General features: G+C 40.5%; 1 long non-coding RNA gene across 1 annotated transcript; it reads right to left on the bottom strand.

The window, feature by feature from the left end:
* Positions 1 to 242: 242 nt before the first annotated feature.
* Positions 243 to 15,615, bottom strand: LOC132891862 (uncharacterized). Its single transcript, XR_009655371.1, has 5 exons — positions 15,379 to 15,615; positions 9,482 to 9,507; positions 7,325 to 7,470; positions 6,223 to 6,314; positions 243 to 899 (listed from the first exon to the last, which is right to left on the bottom strand). It is a non-coding gene; the product is annotated as an uncharacterized LOC132891862 (long non-coding RNA).
* Positions 15,616 to 16,290: the final 675 nt, after the last annotated feature.

The following is a 16,290-nucleotide window of genomic DNA, read 5'->3' as shown; positions in this document are numbered from 1 at the left end:
ACCGCAGAGGTTGACTGAGAGCTGCTGAATGGAACATGGACTGTTTAGTTATGCTCACCCAGAGTTCCTAATGAAAAGCAACATGGACTGTTTAGTTATACTTACCATGGGTTATGAAAAAAAAACCAACAACTGTTTATGGTTAATGTACTTACCTTTGTTTACCTGAACAGAAAAAAAAGAAGAATGAAAAAAAAGAGAAGAATGTGAAAAAATCAACGATATGCTGTAAAGAAAGTGTGAAATGTGATATCTTATAGCATAGGTACATGTATTATTGTTCTGATCCACTGAAGAGATTGTGTGATGTTGTTTAGAGGTCCAATGTTTATTGGGTTGTTAAGAAAGAAACATAGAGCTGGGAAAAATAGACAATGTTTAACAGTTATGGATAAAAGTTTATTGCGCAGCATGGGAATAATGTTTTCTTTCTAGGGGGAAAGATGTGATGTTATGTGTTAATAACATTAGAACTCCAGTTCCCATAATGCCTTGTGAGCTAGGCATGCACACTACATGAATAGAAGCAGGAAAGGTTTTTGTATGTATGCCTGGACATGCCACTGCGGCAACGTGAAATAAAACACAAGTTTATTCAACACGCCTCATCTGTTCATCACCTAGAATAGAACAGATATAACACAGCCCACTTGTACCGAGGTCGAGCATTACCTGCTGAACAAAGCTGAAAGTGTTTTTCATACACTTGCTCCAGGTGCAAGGCATAAATCAGTCCAAAAAGGAGACAGAAGGCCTGAGTCAGGTTGGTCAGTTCATCCATCACCACACTACCTTCCAAGACAATCCCAACTCTGGACGGGTTGAGCTGAGGATTTTCTTTATCAATGCAAAGGATTCCAGCTGGGAGTTTCACTGTACAAGTCCTTGTTGGTTTCATCCTAACAGAGCAAGAAACAGATTGACAGAGGACATAACCATATCAGTTAGATAATGCTATGTTGTCCACCAAAAAGTACCACAGACTGTTTATAATGAAAAGTTCAATATAAACTGCACTGAAAATAATTATTCAAAAAGGGCAATACTAGTTTTAAATTAGCTTTTCTTCAACTGCCATATTTGGATCTGTACATTACAAGTATTGGTTGCAAAACTGCACTGAATATGGTTTTGTTGCTTGGCAGCTAAGGACACTTTACCCATTTTCAGCCCCACATCATGCTGACAGAATGTGAAAAACTGTTCCCAGAAACTCAAATGTTTCAAAACAGGAGTTTTGAGTGTGCTTGTGTTAAACTGAACAACCAGGATTTAACAGCACGCGCACCCTAAACTCTCATTTGAGTTTGGGAGCCGAAGACACTTGCCTAACTTCCAACTGGTGACAGTGAATTAAACAAGAGTCATTAGGAGATGACATATCCCCCCGGTCCCCACATGAAACCCTAATCCAAATCTTCCTAAGCTGAACTGGTTGCCATGGAAATATGGAAAAAATAAAAATCACAGGGAGGCACGGTGTTGTAGTGGTTAGTGCTGTCGCCTCACAGCAAGAAGGTCCGGATTCGAGCCCCGTGGCCGGCGAGGGCCTTTCTGTGCGGAGTTTGCATGTTCTTCCCGTGTCCACGTGGGTTTCCTCAGGTGCTCCGGTTTCCCCCACAGTCCAAAGACATGCAGGTTAGGTTAATTGGTGACTCTAAATTGACCATAGGTGTGAATGGTTGTCTGTGTCTATGTGTCAGCCCTGTGATGACCTGGCGACTTGTCCAGGGTGTACCTCGCCTTTCGCCCGTAGTCAGCTAGGATAGGCTCCAGCTTGCCTGCAACCCTGTAGAACAGGATAAAGCGGCTAGAGATAATGAGATGAAATAAAAATCACAGAAATCCCAAAATATCAAAAGGCACAACTCCTCTAGTCACTTAACATAAAAATTATTAATTTATTATGCCATTTCCTGCATTCTGGTGTATTTTTAACAGGTTGTTAAACACCTAATTTTACCTACAAAAGTCACTTAATTCAATGACTATTTTAGAGACTCAGAAATAAGTCCTCATTCAACTAGTTCATATATTCATCAGCCTGTTTTTAAACCCACTGCTCTGCCTAAGATAACGAGATGAACATGGCATAATTTATCACCAACAATGACTTTATGGGTGCATTTTACTTTTTATTTTGTGTTTCCTTTTTTATTTAGTTTTAGATGTAACACAACATGCCACTGTGCCAAGCAATAGTGACACTCAACTGTATGTTTAAAAATAAGAATATTCATAATTTCACACAATGAACAGGCATGACATGGCATCATGCAAACTTCACAACACAATCACACTGTGTCAAGCAATGGTGGCACATAAAAAATAACTTCACACAGTGAACAAGTGCAGTTTTGTCAACCTACATGCAATGGTGGTACTACAGTAACATTTACAGATTAGTATAACAAATAGATTTATAGATATAACTCCTTACATTGGTGCCACCACAATTTCTACCACTTCATAACTTTCTTTCACAATCCACCTGGAAAAACATCCATCTCTCGCCATTTCTTTCCTTTCTGCTATTCCTTCCCCAGACCCGTTGCAATAAGGTAGGCAGACTTGGCAATTGCCTAGGGCCCCAGCCCTCGAAGGGCACCCGCTGCCGAACGACTGGTTATGTATTCAATAGCAATGACAATTTTTTGAGCGCGGCAGCGCAGCGCCTAATGACACTTGTTGAAATACCCTAGTTCCAAGGGGGGCCCCCTAATGCCCAACAGCGCCTCCCTACATGCTTTGGCCGAAAAGTGCAATGACAGTCTGTTGTCAACCCCTCAATGCCCATCTCTGTCCAGTCAAGTGGTTGCAGAGCTCCGTGGCAAAAAAAACAAAAACAAAATCAAATATGAAGCGAAATTATCCCTCAGGGAGCCAGAAGAGAAAGAAGAAAAGGGAAGAGGAAGACAGAAAAAAACAAGACACTGGTAAGTGAGAATGTACACACATTAATACCAAGCGGGTCGACAAGCAAATTTGGTAGCTAGCTTACGTTAATGGTAGTTATCTTGTAGACAGTGTTTATAACAGTGATGTAAACGTTGTCATGCACAACAGGCTTACAAACTTGCAAGGACTGGCTAAAAATTCTAATATGTGCCACACAAATAGGTGAAAGACTGTCAACTTCTCCCAGATTAACTTATTGTGTTTATCAAAATGTCATAGTCAGAGTTAGTTTCAGCGAGCTGCATGGCTTTCATCAGAAGTAGCTAGTGTGTCGTGAGCATGAATGGAGTAGGACAGGGGATGGCTCACAAGAAAGCTCTTTTTTACATAAGTAGCCTATTTATGTAAAAAAGTGGCACTGATGTCAATTGAATGTGATGTCCGCAGGTCTTTGGACATGGAGGGTATTGTGGCTGCCTTTGCTGAAGCCAAAGCCCGCAAGCAGCAGTTTTAGACATTTTGCTCATGATTCTAGTTGTGTATTCTTAAATTTTTATGTGTTTTTCTATACCTTTTGCACTTTTCTGTGTGTGCTGGTTCTTATTAAGATTCTTATTCATGTTTGTAATCATTTAATCATCATTTGAAGTTATTTCTACTTGTGTATATACTGTAAATATTTAGTGTTGTGTTATTTGCACATTTTATATTACTTTGTCTTATTTTCATATTTGATTTATATATGTGTGTGTGTGTGTGTGTGTGTATTTTGTCTATTCTTGTGTTTAATTGGGTTTGATAATTATTTATAATAATGTAAAGAGCTCATTTATTAAGTAAAAATCGTAAGAATGATTACAATATGTGTGATGTTTATTTATTAAGTCTTCAGTGGGTAGGCGGCCATAAGGCCTTTCGTCGAGGGGGGGATAATTATGGGCTCCAGATCCCCCTTTGCCTAGGGCCCCCAAATAGCTTGAAACAGGCCTGTCCTTTCCCATACACTGATTTCCCATGTTACTTTCCAGAAAACTGGCAAAGACCAGACAAAACAAGAAATCAATAAATATCAGAGCAGACTTGACCTCATTCTTGGCATTACAGTAAGGTAGGCCTACTGGGTTTGAATTAAATGATAGCTAACATTAAGCTAGCTGATACATCTAACATTGACTAGCCAGCTAACTGCACTAACATTTCCATTGGGACAAAACAAACCTGTCCTGTGGGGAAATTTGACTGACTTTCCGCTTCTTTGTAAAGAATTTCCTGATGTCCATTGTGTCTGGGGAGGGAGCAAATACTGCAAACAATTCATCATCAACCAAGAATACCCCATTAGGCTAAGTTTATTTCATTGTTTAGTTGAACATTAATTTAACGTGGCCTAGGGTTAATTTTGAGGGCATATAACAAGAGAATAAGGTTTTAGCAAAAGCTAGACATTGTGAGGTGGCAGTGGGGCTGACGTCACCTCCTCCACTTTCAAGCAGCTGCACCAAAATGTCTCTGCTCACGCTGAAATTCACTTGCGTACAGTGAGTTGTTGTAGGCAATGCCAGGAAAACCCGGAGTGGATTTTCAGTGGTCTGTGTATTCTCTTATCGATCAATTGGAATGGATTCTTTCACGAAGCAATAGAAACGGCGCTGGGTGAACTAATTTTTTTTTTTTCGTGGTCCAAATCCTGTGCTCTGATTGGCTGGCGAGCGGGCCCGTATCCTACAGTACAGACCCCGGTTACGGACCTCTGGCAACTCGCTCGTTTACAACAACAAACATACTGTAGTAGAATTTTTTGTCAACATTTATATTTTTTATAAGATTTATTTATAAGGTTATCAAAAATCTTATAAATTTTTTACCAGCATTTCTCAGGAGAATAGCATTAATTTTACAGCATGGATAGTGATAACGACAGTGTTCACAGCGAAAGCGAGTTTTACTACCCTGAGGAAGACAAAATAAAAGAAAACATTTCAGGAGAAAGCTAAAAAGCTGTAACTTGCTAACGCCGAGCAAAAACATGGCTGAATCCTGAATGACTCCTATTTGTATAAATAGGGGACTACGTAGGCGGCAAAATGTAGTTTTTTTCCTGCCACTGAAGTGCACTTGTATACTGAGGAGGAAGCCATTTGCATTACAGCCGTGAATGAGGATTCAAAATGGCAGCTCGGTTTTCCCTTTCGGGCGCTCTCGTTTTCTGCTAGAATTTCTCATTTCATCTCATTATCTGTAGCCACTTTATCCTGTCCTACAGGGTCACAGGCAAGCTGGAGCCTATCCCAGCTGACTACGGGCGAAAGGCGGGGTACACCCTGGACAAGTCGCCAGGTCATCACAAGGCTGACACATAGACACAGACAACCATTCACACTCACATTCACACCTACGGTCAATTTAGAGTCACCAGTTAACCTAACCTGCATGTCTTTGGACTGTGGGGGAAACCGGAGCACCCGGAGGAAACCCACGCGGACACGGGGAGAACATGCAAACTCCACACAGAAAGGCCCTCGCCGGCCACGGGGCTCGAACCCGGACCTTCTTGCTGTGAGGCGACAGCGCTAACCACTACACCACCGTGCCGCCCCCTGCTAGAATTTGGTAAAGAAAAAAATAAATATATTATTTACCAGCTTAAGGTCGGTCTGTATGGTGAAATACCATGACCTCGGCCTTGAATACTGACCTGGGCCCAGAGGGCCTCAGTCAGTACTTTCAAGATCTCGGTCATGGTATTTCATGATACGGACCTCCCAGCTGGTAAATAACATGTGTTAAATGTGGGGGAGTCCAAATGAAGAATTATGAACATTCAATGGTGGCGACACCCATGGTCAGCTGGGATAGGTTCCAGCTTGCCTGCGACCCTGTAGAACAGGATAAGGGGCTACAGATAATAGATGGATGGATAGTCAGTGTTCCCTTTCACCTGCAACCTCCATTACCTGTAGCCACTTATCCTGTACAGGGTTGCAGGCAAGCTGGAGCCTATCCCAGCTGACTATAGGCAAGGTACACCCTGGACAAGTCACCAGATCATCACAGGGCTGACACACAGAGGCAAAAAAACATTCATACTCACTTTAGAGCCACCAATTAGCCTAACCTACATGTCTTTAGACTGTGGGGGAAACCCAAGCACCTGGAGGAAACCCACACAGACACAGGGAGAACATGCAAACTCCACACAGAAAGGCCTTCATCGGCCGCTGGGCTCGAAGCCAGGACCTTCTTGCTGTGAGGCGACAGTGCTAACCACTATACCACCATGCCACCCCTCACCTGTGACATTTTACAACAAATTAAGTTACTTACAGAGCAGGTCTTGAAGAAGGCAGAAGGATCATCTCCAAGATGACCAGCAGTCCCTGAAGACTAAGGCACCTGATGTCTGTTGGCTCAGTGGTCTGGAAGATAGTGCAACAAGATAGTGCAGATAGAACAAACTGTACAATACACAGTTTGTTCAGGATACTCACATGTATTCCCCACAACCTTTTATGACTTTCTTGCAAATTACCAGGACTAGAAAGCACAGGAGAGGACAAGAGGAGAGGACATGAAAGGAAAAAGAGAGAGGAGAGGAATGGGACAGGAGAGATGAAATGAGAAAAGAGAGCAATGCAGAGAGGACAAGAGAAAAGAGGAGGAAAAAGGAGCCAGGAGATGTAAGGAGGAGTTTAAAGATTGGAGAGGAAAAGCAAGGTGTGAAAAGGAGAAAAGATAGAGAGCAAAGATGAGGAAAAAAGAAGAGAGGAAAGAGAAAGGAGACAAAGGAAGCCACAAGAACAAAATCATATTGACATCACAGTATCCTTTAGTAAAATAGAAATGAAGACTGTAATCAAGCAAAAGTTGAAAGAAAGGTGGCAAAAACAGTGGGAAGAAGAGAGAACAGGAAGTTGGTATTATGGAATTCAAAGAAACGTACGTATGATGGGAAACATAAGGAGAACACTGAGAAAAGAAACTGTCATATTTAGGCTGTGTTTTGGTCATACAGGATTAAACAGCACTTTATTCACAATAAGGAAACATAATACAGGAAGTTGTGAATTTTGTGGTCAAGAAGAAACAATAGAACATGTTATGATATACTGTCCAAAATATGAAACAATGAGAAGGGAACTGAGACTGAACCTTGAAAAACTTAAATTAAATTTGGATCAGCGGGACCTTTTACAAAGAAGTTCTGAAGAGAAATGTATCTCAGAAGAGTGAAACTGATGGAGAGAATTTTTTTTTAAAAGACGAGTTAGATATCCCAATCCACGCTCCATACCAGTTGTTGGTGGTAATGCACCATAACATTGTTTGCCAACCACCATAAAACACCAAAAAGAAGACAAAAGAGAAAGGAGAGGAACAGAGATCGAGGGAAGAGAGGGAGTAGACTGATGGAGACAAGTCAACCTACCTTTGTAGGTATAAGCTCAGCCAAAAGCTGGCCGGTGAGGCCTCTTCTTCCTGAAGAGGTCCATCAGGCTTGGAGAGAAACATTCAAGTGCATCAAAATCGTTCTCTCAGATTTTTCCCCACTATTCTGTTGAATTCTTAACAAGCCTGAAACATAAAACATAGGAAACCATGTATAAGCCCATGGTCACATGGCCCCATCTGTGAACCACCACACTCCATGATTTGGATCCCACAGCACTGATCACTCCTGGATGGTCATATATAAAAATCCTCTAATGAAAACTTTATTCAACATTACATTTAGAACACAAAGTCCTTTTTGTAAATATTCAAAAGATTCATACATACAGTGGATATAAAAAGTGTACACACCCTGTTAAAATGATACATTTTTCCTGATGTAAAAAATGAGACCACAATAAATAATTTAAAAACTTTTCCCACCTTTAATGTGACCTATAACCTGTACAATTCAATTGAAAAAAACAAATAAATCTGTTAGGGGGAAAAGATAAAAATAAAAAAATGTACAATAAGCTGGTTGCACAAGTGTGCACACCCTTAAACTAATATTTTGTTGAAGAACTTTTTGATTTAATTATAGCATTCATTATTTTTGGTTAGGAGTCTATCAGCCTGCCACATCTAGACTTGGCAATATTTGCCCACTCTTCCTTGCAAAAGCCCTCCAAATCTGTTAGATTGCAAGGGCATCTCTTGTGCACAGTCCTCTTCAGGTCACCCCACAGATTTTCAATTGGATTTAGGTCTGGGCTCTGGCTGGGCCATTCCCAACTTTAATTTCCTTCTGGTGAAGTCATTCTTTTGTTGATTTCAATGTATGCTTGGGGTCATTGTCGTGCTGAAAGATGAAATTCCTCTTCATCTCCAGCTTTCTAGCAGACACCTGAAGGTTTTGGGCCAAAATTGATTGATATTTAGAACTGTTCATAATTCCCTCCACCTTGATCTTCAGCTCCTGTTCCAGCTGAAGAAAAACAAGCCCAAAACTTGATGCTGCCACTACCATGCTTCACCGTAGGTATGGTGTTCTTTTGGTGATGCACAGTGTTGTTTTTGCACCAAACATACCTTTTGAAATTGTGGCCAAAAAGTTCAACCTTGGTTTGATCAGATCATAACATTTTCCAACATGGTTTTGGGAGAGTTGATGTAATTTTTTTTACAAAATTTAGCCAGGTCTGGATGCTTTTCTTTGTAAGAAAAGGCTTCTGTCTTGCGACCCTACCCAATAGTCCAGACATATGGAGAATACGGGAGATTGTTGTCACATGTAGTACACAACCAGTACTTGCCAGAAATTCCTGCAGCTCCTTCAGTGCTGCTGTAAGCCTCTTGACAGCCTCCTTGACCAGTTTTCCTCTTGTCTTTTCATCAATTTTGGAGAGACATCTAGTTCTCAGTAATGTCACTGTAGTTCCATATTTTCTCCACTTCTTGATGACTGTCTTCACTGTGCTCCATTGCATATGTAATGCCATGGAAATGTTTTTGCACCCTTCTCCTGACTGATGCCTTTCAACAATTAGATGCCTTTGATGCTTTGTAAGCTCTCTGCGAACACTGGCTTTTGCTGGTGAATGCAACTGAGTAAATGTCTGAACTTTATTTGGGGTTAATCAGAGTCATTTTAATTGATAGCAGGTGTGAACCCAAAAAGATTGAATGCTGTAATTAAATGAAAAGGTGCTTCAACAAAGTATTAGTTTAAGGGTGTACACACTTATGCAACCAGATTATTGTAGTTTTTTTTTATTTTTTATGTTTTCCCCCTAACAGGTTTGTTTGTTTTTCAATTGAATTGTACAGGTTATAGGTTACATTAAAGGTGGGAAAAGTTTTGAAATTATTTATCGTGGTCTTGTTTTTTTTTTACATTAGAAAAACCTATCATTTTAATGGGGTGTGTACACTTTTTATATCCACTGTACATACACAATCTGTAATATCCACTGTACATACACTGTAAACAAGGAAATGTTCCGTTCTTGCATAACTTCCATGTTTTAGCCTATATATATATATATATATATATATATATATATATATATATATATATATATATATATATATATATATAAATAATGTTTAAATAGCTATGGTCTCTTTTCACAGGTAAAAGGGCAATACTTACACTTCCAAAGCATCTCTTCCTGGGACCTGCACCACAATAAAAACAAATAAGAGACAAGAAATTTAAGTTAGGCAAGTTTATCCTAACAATGTATCTGTATACATATATATCTAGTGTATATATACACACACACACACACACACACACACACACGTGTGTATACACATACATACACACACAGTGCTCAGCATAAATGAATACACCCCCTCTGAAAAGTAACATTTTAAACAATATCTCAATGAACACAAACAATTTCCAAAATGTTGAAAAGACAAAGTTTAATATAACATTTGTTTAACTTATAACATGAAAGTAGGGTTAATAATATAAACTTAGATTACACATTTTTCAGTTTTACTCAAATTAGGGTGGTGCAAAAATGAGTACACCCCACAACAAAAACTACTACATCTAGTACTTTGTATGTCCTCCATGATTTTTAATGACAGCACCAAGTCTTCTAGGTATGGAATGAACAAGTTGGCGACATTTTGCAACATCAATCTTTTTCCATTCTTCAACAATGACCTCTTTTAGTGACTGACTGGATGCTGGATGGAGAGTGATGTTCAACTTGTCTCTTCAGAATCCCCCATAGGTGTTCGAGTGGGTTCAGATCAGGAGACATACTTGGCCACTGAATTACTTTCACCCTGTTCTTCTTCAGAAATCCAACAGTGGCCTTAGATGTGTGTTTAGTCATGTTGGAAAAGTGCACGACAACCAAGGGCACGGAGTGATGGTAGCATCTTCTCTTTCAATATAGAGCAATACATCTGTGAATTCATGATGCCATCAGTGAAATGCAGTTCACCGACACCAGTAGCACTCATGCAGCCCCACATAAGGACACTGCCACCACCATGTTTCACTGTAGGCACCATGCATTTTTCTTTGTATTCCTCACCTTTGTGATGCCATACAGTTTTGAAGCCATCAGTTACAAAAACATTTATCTTGGTCTCATCACTCCAGAGTATAGAGTCCCAGTAGTCTTCATCTTTGTCAGCATGGGCCCTGGCAAACTCTGGTGGGCTTTTTTGTGCATGGGCTTTAGGAAAGGCTTCTTTCGTGGACGGCATCCATGCATGCCATTCCTCTGCAGTGTACGCCGTATTGTGTCACGGGAAATAGTCACCCCAGTTTGGCTTTCTACTTCTTTAGATAACTGCAGTGAACTTGCATGCCGATTTTCTTCAACCCTCCTCATCAGAAGACACTCCTGTCGAGGTGTTAACTTCCATTGACGACCTGGACGTCTCTGTAAGATGGTTGTGGTTCCATCTTTCTTAAATTTTTGTACCACTTTTGCTACAGTATTCCGACTGATAAGTAAAGCTTTGCTGATCTTCTTGTAGCCTTCACCTTTGTGGTGTAAAGAAATTATTTTCTTTGGGGAATTCCGAAGAGACAAGTTGAGCATCACTCTCCATCCAGCATCCAGTCACTAAAAGAGGTCATTGTTGAAGAATGGAAAAAGATTGATGTTGCAAAATGCCGCCAACTTGTTCATTCCATGCCTAGAAGACTTGGTGCTGTCATTAAAAATCATGGAGGACATACAAAGTACTAGATGTAGTAGTTTTTGTTGTGGGGTGTACTCATTTTTGCACCACCCTAATTTGAGTAAAACTGAAAAATGTATAATCTAAGTTTATATTATTAACCTTACTTTCACATTATAAGTTAAACAGATGTTATATTAAACTTTGTCTTTTCAACATTTTGGAAATTGTTTTTGTTCATTGAGATATTGTTTAAAATGTTACTTTTTCAAAGGGGGTGTACTCATTTACACTGAGCACTGTGTACACACACACACACACACACACACACACACACATATATATATATATACACACACACACTGTATATACACATATATACTGTACATACATACATATATACACATATACATACATATACAGTGTGTGTGTGTATATATATATATATATATATATATATATATATATATATATATATATATATACACACACACACAGTGGTGCTTGAAAGTTTGTGAACCCTTTAGAATTTTCTATATTTCTGCATAAATATGACCCAAAACATCATCAGATTTTCACACAAGTCCTAAAAGTAGATAAAGAGAACCCAGTTAAACAAATTAGACAAAAATATGATACTTGGTCATTTATTTATTGAGGAAAATGATCCAATATTACATATCTGTGAGTGGCAAAAGTATGTGAACCTCTAGGATTAACAGTTAATTTGAAGGTGAAATTAGAGTCCGGTGTTTTCAATCAATTGGATGACAAATCAGGTGTGAGTGGGGACCCGGTTTTATTTAAAGAACAGGGATCTATCAAAGTCTGATCTTCACAACACATGTTTGTGCAAGTGTATCATGGCATGAACAAAGGAGATTTCTGAGGACCTCAGAAAAAGCGTTGTTGATGCTCATCAGGCTGGAAAAGGTTACAAAACCATCTCTAAAGAGTTTGGACTCCACCAATCCACAGTCAGACAGATTGTGTACAAATGGAGGAAATTCAAGACCATTGTTACCCTCCCCAAGAGTGGTCGACCAACAAAGATCACTCCAAGAGCAAAGCGTGTAATAGTTGGCGAGGTCACAAAGGACCCCAGGGTAACTTCTAAGCAACTGAAGGCCTCTCTCACATTGGCTAATGTTAATGTTCATGAGTCCACCATCAGGAGAACACTGAACAACAATGGTGTGCATGACAGGGTTGCAAGGAGAAAGCCACTGCTCTCCAAAAAACTTGCTGCTTGTCTGCAGTTTGCTGAAGATCACATGGACAAGCCAGAAGGCTATTGGAAAAATGTTTTGTGGATGGCTGAGCCCAAAATAGAACAATTTGGTTTAAATGAGAAGCATTATGTTTGGAGAAAGGAAAACACTGCATTCCAGCATAACAACCTTATCCCATCTGTGAAACATGGTGGTGGTAGTATCGTGTTTTGGGCTTGTTTTGCTGCATCTGGGCCAGGACGGCTTGCCATCATTGATGGAGCAATGAATTCTGAATTATACCAGGGAATTCTAAAGGAAGATGTCAGGACATCTGTCCATGAACTGAATTTCAAGAGAAGGTGGGTCATGCAGCGAGACAACGACCCTAAGCACACAAGTCGTTCTACCAAAGAATGGTTAAAGAAGAATAAAGTTCATGTTTTGGAATGGCCAAGTCAAAGTCCTGACCTTAATCCAATCAAAATGTTGTGGAAGGACCTGAAGTGAGCAGTTCATGTGAGGAAACCCACCAACATCCCAGAGTTGAAGCTGTTCTGTATGGAGGAATGGGCTAAAATTCCTCCAAGCCGGTGTGCAGGACTGATCAACAGATACCGGAAACATTTAGTTGCAGTTATTGCTGCACAAGGGGGTTACACCAGATACTGAAAGCAAAGGTTCGCATACTTTTGCCACTCACAGATATGTAATATTGGATCATTTTCCTCAATAAATAAATGACCAAGTATAATATTTTTGTCTCATTTGTTTAACTGGGTTCTCTTTATCTACTTTTAGGACTTGTGTGAAAATCTGAGGATGTTTTATGCCATATTTTTGCAGAAATATAGAAAATTCTAAAGGGTTCACAAACTTTTAAGCACCAATATATATATATATATATATATATATATATATATATATATATATATATATATAGTTTGTTTGTATAGTGCTTTTAATGGAAGACATTGTCCCAAAGCAGCTTTACAGAATCTGAATGACCCAAGACATGAGCCAATTTTATCCCTAATCTATCCCCAATGAGCAAGCCTGCGGCGACGGTGGCAAGGAAAAACTCCCCCAGATGACATGAGGAAGAAACCTCGAGAGGAACCAATCCTCACCTGGACAACAACAGACAACATGACTATGACATTAACAGTTTTAACATGAAGTCAGTTTCATTGATGTTATAACTCTTCATTAGGTACAGTATACATTTTGTGCTGAGTACAAGCAGGGACTCCGGTAAAACTAACTATGACAGCATAACTAAAAGGAGAGAGCCAGAAGGTAACACAGGCATGAGGGAGCCCCGGGACATAAAGCAGCCAGCCACTACACCGTCAACAAACTCGAGTGAGCCGGCGAGTGGGGGACTGACAGCATCCATACATCCCAGTTTACCAAAACACACTATGTCTGAGGACCCTCCAGATCTACACCTTTACCTCATAAACACCATTCACAAAAGGCTTGACTAAACATACATACATATATATATATATATATATATATATTCACTTTCAAAAATGCTTGTCACCAAATTCCAGGAAATACTAAGGCGTGGGACGCACATTAATGGGTGCAGATATATTCGGAATGTCCTTTTCTCGACCTGGCAACAGTTCGGTGACAAACTGTCAACGTCTAATTTCAGAAAACTGACTTTTATTCCTTCAACCTGTCTTTGTGACCACACATTTATATAGAGATTCACCGGCACAGATTTGTGACCATTCTTGTCACAAAACTCCAGGAAATACTAAGGCCTGGGGCAAGCATTAATGAGCAGAAATATATTGGGGGATGCCTTTTTCTCGACCTGGCTACAGTTTGGATACAGTCTGTCAACATTTCATATGAGAAAAGTGACTTTTATTTAATGAACTGGGCATCTATCCAGCCACCATGGCAGTGGCTGAACAGGCTGGATTTCTCTGAGAATGTATTCCATTTGTGTTCTTGTTTAACATGTTCATGTTGGGGATTATTTCTGCTGAAATGCCAAAAATGCCTTGGAAAAACACTTGAAATATGAAACACTTGATATTCCTCTTACATTGTGCATGTTCTGCGTCGTAATGTAATGCTCTGGATCTCATTGACACTATGTGTAATTATAAGGCTAATGGCATATGTTGTCCAGTAAATCGACAGTATAGATTGGCCTCCTTTCTTTGGCCTCCTCTGTTGCTTCCATGCTTTCTACAGTGAAAATGACAAAGAACTATGATAGGTCAGCAGACTGAGCTGGGTTTTTTTTGAATGCCATAATAAGCTTTTTGACAGAAAATGTGATTAAACTTCAAAAAAAAATCATAAAAAAAACTAGGTAACTGACTATTCATGACAGCTGCATGACTGCCTACAAAAATGCTGTCGGGAGGGCCCTCATGTTCCTTGAACACATTTCTGGTTTAAAACTGTTACTCCAAACTGGGGGCGGCACGGTGGTGTAGTGGTTAGTGCTGTCGCCTCACAGCAAGAAGATCCGAGTTTGAGCCCCGTGGCCAGCGAGGGCCTTTCTGTGCGGAGTTTGCATGTTCTCCCCGTGTCCGCGTGGGTTTCCTCCAGGTGCTCCGGTTTCCCCCACAGTCCAAAGACATGCAGGTTAGGTTAACTGGTGACTCTAAATTGACCGTGAGTGTGAATGGTTGTCTGTGTCTGCCCTGCGATGACCTGGCGACTTGTCCAGGGTGTACGTCGCCTTTCGCCCGTAGTCAGCTGGGATAGGCTCCAGCTTGCCTGTGACCCTGTAGAACAGGATAAAGCGGCTAGTGGAGATGAGATGAGACTCCAAACTGGGTAATGTTTAGACCATATGACTCCACATTTAGCTTATGTTCCCTTCTGATTAGCTCAGTAATGTTACCCTGTGGTAGTGTGGTCGAGTCACCTGGACAGTTGACGTTACAATGCCATTGTTTTGTCAACAAGCAGTCCCTTGAATGAAAAAAAAACAATAAAAAACAATAAAAAAGTAACAGGTTAAAATGTCTGTCGAATTGGTGAACGTCTCACCAGCAGCCCCTCAAATCCACACATTCCTGCACCCCCGAGAAATTTGCCTTGACTCTGCAATAGCTAACCATTGTAGCGGGCAGGCAAGGAACATCAATAGCCATCTCAAAACACACAAAGAGGTTGCTAATGTTAACTTAAAGGTACTCACCAGATTCAGTAAACCATGGTACAGCAATCATCCCGTCGCCCTCGTCTCTCCTCCGCTGGAAGCGCGGTGTGTGGGCCAATGCAGGGCGAGGGTTCAATGCATGGTGATGTCCGCTGACAGTGTCCGCTTGGCCCGGTTCACGCAAGTGAGAAAAGAAGCTTACTAACAGGTGAAAATATCCTCATCTCATCTCATTATCTCTAGCCGCTTTATCCTTCTACAGGGTCGCAGGCAAGCTGGAGCCTATCCCAGCTGACTACGGGCGAAAGGCGGGGTACACCCTGGACAAGTCGCCAGGTCATCACAGGGCTGACACATAGACACAGACAACCATTCACACTCACATTCACACCTACGGTCAATTTAGAGTCACCAGTTAACCTAACCTGCATGTCTTTGGACTGTGGGGGAAACCGGAGCACCCGGAGGAAACCCACGCGGACACGGGGAGAACATGCAAACTCTGCACACTCCCTCACCGGCCACGGGGCTTGAACCCAGACCTTCTTGCTGTGAGATGACAGCGCTAACCACTACACCACCGTGCTGCCCTGAAAATATCCTGTCGAACTTAATTAAAAAAAAAAAAATTCTCTGCTCACAAACAGCCCCTGGAGTTAGCTCAGACAGCTAACAGATGAAAAACGTCCATCAAGCTGGTTTGTTAAAACAAAGTTTTCACTGCTAACAAACAGCCCCTTGAGTGAAAAAAATAAAAAAAAAACCTAACAGGTGTGGTCATGACTAAAATTTAAACTTGAATTCATTTAACTTAAAGTTATTCACACATTGCATTACTTTCAAATGTAAGTATATTCTCCTACAAATTAGTGGAATATACTGACATCTGATAGTAATGCAATCAGACTTAAATCATTCATGTACAAAATAATTAAATTGTTTTAAGTACAT

Source organism: Neoarius graeffei, chromosome 1 (assembly GCF_027579695.1).
Source record: "Neoarius graeffei isolate fNeoGra1 chromosome 1, fNeoGra1.pri, whole genome shotgun sequence".
NCBI lineage: Eukaryota > Metazoa > Chordata > Actinopteri > Siluriformes > Ariidae > Neoarius > Neoarius graeffei.
The sequence above is the reverse complement of the archived record's forward strand: the minus strand, read 5'-3'. Positions and strand labels throughout refer to the sequence as shown.